Source organism: Schistocerca gregaria, unplaced genomic scaffold (assembly GCF_023897955.1).
Source record: "Schistocerca gregaria isolate iqSchGreg1 unplaced genomic scaffold, iqSchGreg1.2 ptg000474l, whole genome shotgun sequence".
Taxonomy (NCBI): domain Eukaryota; kingdom Metazoa; phylum Arthropoda; class Insecta; order Orthoptera; family Acrididae; genus Schistocerca; species Schistocerca gregaria.
In genome coordinates, this window is record NW_026061887.1 from 548,521 (window position 1) to 553,744 (window position 5,224).

Here is a 5,224-nt window from a genome sequence, read left to right on the forward strand (position 1 = left end):
CGATGAATGGATGTACTGCACAAAGTAGACCAGACAGCATCTCTACTTATGAAGTTAGGTTATCTACATATTTCTAGCAGTTTGATCATACTGCGTAATTAGTATTACGATTGCCCATCTTTCCCTGCGTGGATGTGGGTCACAGACTATTCTTGCATTGATTAGATAAAGTTGGATATTGAAAGGTCTCCTTGCACTGTCTTTGACCAACCCTCCCTAAAAACTGTCTCCTATTTCATTTTCAACTGACTAGAAGTAGGAGGTTATTATACCCATTAAACCCCAGGTCTCGTGAAGGAACAGAGAGAGCTGAATCCGTAACAGGTGTTCAGGGAGACTATTCCACACCAATCGTACTCACAGCGCATCTCCAGATGCAGACATGTGGAAGAGGTTAGCACCACTTATCGGTGTATGGTAGATATGAAAGTGTTGTGATGATATAACAGATGATCGTAAAGAAGAAATTTGTGCATGATTGAGCTCCAGACGAATGTAGTTTAGAACTGGTAGCACAGTAGATTCATATAAAATATTCCAAATTATTGGTACTGTGTTTTGCGCCCATACAAGTAAGGTATCAGAAAGAGAGAAATGATCGTGGAACATAAACACATTCCAAGGGCTACATGGTCCTGCATTAAACACGCTATAATGCTAGAGCTGTGCTGCTTGTGACTTCTGAGTCGTGTGGAATACAACGCTGTTAATATTCCAGTGTAATAAAGCGCATGATATACACTCCTGGAAATGGAAAAAAGAACACATAGACACCGGTATGTCAGACCCACCATACTTGCTCCGGACACTGCGAGAGGGCTGTACAAGCAATGATCACACGCACGGCACAGCGGACACACCAGGAACCGCGGTGTTGGCCGTCGAATGGCGCTAGCTGCGCAGCATTTGTGCACCGCCGCCGTCAGTGTCAGCCAGTTTGTCGTGGCATACGGAGCTCCATCGCAGTCTTTAACACTGGTAGCATGCCGCGACAGCGTGGACGTGTCCTGTATGTGCAGTTGACGGACTTTGAGCGAGGGCGTATAGTGGGCATGCGGGAGGCCGGGTGGACGTACTGCAGAATTGCTCAACACGTGGGGCGTGAGGTCTCCACAGTACATCGATGTTGTCGCCAGTGGTCGGCGGAAGGTGCACGTGTCCGTCGACCTGGGACCGGACCGCAGCGACGCACGGATGCACGCCAAGACCGTAGGATCCTACGCAGTGCCGTAGGGGACCGCACCGCCACTTCCCAGCAAATTAGGGACACTGTTGCTCCTGGGGTATCGGCGAGGACCATTCGCAACCGTCTCCATGAAGCTGGGCTACGGTCCTGCACACCGTTAGGCCGTCTTCAACTCACGCCCCAACATCGTGCAGCCCGCCTCCAGTGGTGTCGCGACAGGCGTGAATGGAGGGACGAATGGAGACGTGTCGTCTTCAGCGATGAGAGTCGCTTCTGCCTTGGTGCCAATGATGGTCGTATGCGTGTTTGGCGCCGAGCAGGTGAGCGCCACAATCAGGAATGCATACGACCGAGGCACACAGGGCCAACACCCGGCATCATGGTGTGGGGAGCGATTTCCTACACTGGCCGTACACCTCTGGTGATCGTCGAGGGGACACTGAATAGTGCACGGTACATCCAAACCGTCATTGAACCCATCGTTCTACCATTCCTAGACCGGCAAGGGAACTTGCTCTTTCAACAGGACAATGCACGTCCGCATGTATTCCGTGTCACCCAACGTGCTCTAGAAGGTGTAAGTCAACTACCCTGGCCAGCAAGATCTCCGGATCTGTCCCCCATTGAGCATGTTTGGGACTGGATGAAGCGTCGTCTCACGCAGTGTGCACGTCCAGCACGAACGCTGATCCAACTGAGGCGCCAGGTGGAAATGGCATGGCAAGCCGTTCCACAGGACTACATCCAGCATCTGTACGATCGTCTCCATGGGAGAATAGCAGCCTGCATTGCTGCGAAAGGTGGATATACACTGTACTAGTGCCGACATTGTGCATGCTCTGTTGCCTGTGTCTATGTGCCTGTGGTTCTGTCAGTGTGATCATGTGATGTATCTGACCCCAGGAATGTGTCAATAAAGTTTCCGCTTCCTGGGACAATGAATTCACGGTGTTCTTATTTCAATTTCCAGGAGTGTACATTCTTCCTGTGACTTTCTTTATGGTGAACTAGGGTGACGCACTGTAAGGTGATAAAACTACTACCTATCACGCCAAAGAAGGCATTAATTCTTAGTAAGACAAACACTCCAACTTTGTAAACACCTGGTGTCATACACCTCTGTAAAAGTATGAAGGCCAATTACAGTTCAGAAATTGTGATCTTTTCACAACAGTCCCATAAAATGGTCGTCAGCAGGCAAAAATGCATACGAAGGAACAGCGACAGCTTACAAGGAAATAAGCACTACAGGCAGTGCCAGAGAATGTGTAACAGTCCTACAGTTTACCATAGCCCCTTGTAACCTTCCTCTTGCACACAGATGTCATGGTTCGATTATAGGTTGTATTGCTCATGTGCACGATAATATTGCCATCTCCGCTATTAAGGTGTCTTTATGTAGCGCCATTCTACCACCCTCCTCCAGAATATGCAGTCCTATTGATTTCGCTAGCTTCATATCTCATGGCATTCTTCTCTAATTTTGTATATTTAACTAGTTTTTCGTGATTTTACATATTTTATCGCATTTCCCTCAATTTCAACGTATTTCACATCAGTATCTCGTGATGAAATCGGTAAAATTCGAGAAAAACCTCGTATAATGCGTTATTCAATTTTTCGTCAAAGTTTCCCATAGGTGTGGTCGTAGTGCTGACATCCCATGTACTGTCTGATATACTACAAGAATATTGCGTTTATTGTACACCAAACTAATAAAAATCCCAAGACTTGCCCTTTCCCTTATGGTCCACATGCATGAATTTTGGATAGGCCGATCATTAAAAATATAGTAGCAGTCGATTAGTACCTGTATGAGACTCCACTACATCCATCATCTGCGCCAGCCGTTGAAAAACAATTCCGTGTGCTGATATGATCCATGAGAGAGGCTGTCTGCAGACTCATGTAGTGCAGCTCCCGTGGCTTTAGATATTGACTTGTGTTGTGCAACAAATCGCCTCCTTTGCTTTTTCTAATGTTTAGAATTAGCATTCAGTGTAATAGATAGTCTGAACACAAATCAAATGTGCTAATCAGACCCCTGCTGCAAGTATCGAGTCTCAACATCTGCATCTCTTGTAGATGCCCTGTGACACCGTTTGACGCTGATCCAAATCATCAACCTCCCTTCACTGGATATTTGTCTGCCGGCATTTACTTCTCACCATTCAGAACTTGTAGACTGACCTTAAACCCCTGTCTTCCCTCCATCCTCTGTTAGGACACCACAATATTTAAATTCGTGCTGCTAAAGATCATACCTATTTCGATATAACTTATATTACCAATATTTGTGCAAGACATTTCCAGGGGCAGATTTGGACTCTGGCCACAATCTATTGGTTATGAAATGAAGATCAAAGCTGAAGAAATTGCAAAAAGGAGGGAATTGAAGGACATGAGACCTGGATAAACTGAAAGAACCAGAGGTTGTACAGAGTTTCAGGGAGAGCATAACAGAACAATTGACAGGAATGGGGGAATGTAATACAGTAGAAGAAGAATGGGTAGCTTTGAGGGATGAAATAGTCAAGGCACCAGAGGATCAAGTAGGTAAAAACACGAGGGCTAGTAGAAATCCTTGGGTAACAGAAGAAATACTCAATTTAACTGATGAAAGGAGAAAAATATAAAAATGCAATAAATGAAGCAGGCAAAAAGGAATACAAACGTCTCAAAAATGAGATCGACAGCAAGTGGAAAATGACTAAGCAGGGATGGCTAGACTATAAATGTAAGGATATAGAGGCTTATCTCACTAGGGGTATGATAGATACTGCCTACAGGAAGATTAAAGAGACCTTTGGAGAAAGGAGAACCAATTGCATGGATATCAAGAGCTCAGATGGAAACCCAGTTCTAAGCATAGAAGGGAAAGCAGAAAGGTGGAAGGAGTATATAGAGGGTCTATACAAGGACAATGTACTTGAGGATAATATTATCGAAATGGAAGAAGATGTAGGAGAAGGTGAAATAGGAGATATGATACTGCATGTAGAGCTTGACAGAGCACTGAAAGACCTGAGTCGAAACAAGGCCCCGGGAGTAGACAAGATTCCATTAGAACTACTGACAGCCTTGGGAGAGTCAGTTCTGACAAAATTCTACCATTTGGTATGAGACAGGCGAAATACCCTCATACTTCAAGAAGAATATAATAATTCCAATCACAAAGAAAGCAGGTGTGGACAAATGTGAAAATTACCTATCAGTTTAATAAGTCACAGCGGTAAAATACTAACGCGCATTCTTTACAGACGAATGGATAAAACTTATAGAAGCCGACCTCGGGGAAGATCACCTTGGATTCCATAGTAATGTTGGAACACGTGAGGCAATACCTACCCTACGACGTATCTTAGAAGAAAGATTAAGGAAAGGCAAATCTACGATTCTAGCATTTGTAGACTTAGAGAAAGCTTTTGACAATGTTGGTTGTAATACTCTCTTTCAAAATCTGAAGGTGGCAGGGGTAAAATACAGGGAGCGAAAGGCTATTTATAATCTGTACAGAAATCAGATGGCAGTTATAAGAGTCGGGGGGTATGAAAGGGATGCAGTGGTTGGGAAGGGAGTGAGACAAGGTTGTAGCCTGTCCCCGTTGTTATTCAATCTATATATTGAGCAAGCAATGAAGCAAACAAAAGAAAAGTTCGGAGTAGGTATTAAAATCCATGGAGAAGAAATAAAAACTCTGACAGAATTACAATGTCATCGGCGAACGTCAGAGACAGCAAAGGACTTGGAAGAGCAGTTGAACGGAATGGACAGTGTCTTGAAAGGAGGATATAAGATGAACATCAACAAAAGCAAAACGAGGGTGATGCTGAGGGATTTCGATTAGGAAATGAGACACTTAAAGTTGTAAAGGAGTTTTGCTATTTGAAGAGCAAAATAACTGATGATGGCCGAAGTACAGAGGATATAAAATATAGAATGGGAATGGCAAGGAAAGCGTTGGTGAAGAAGAAAATTTTGTAAACATCGAGTATAGATTTAAATGTCAGGAAGTGGTTTCTGAAAATATTTGTATTG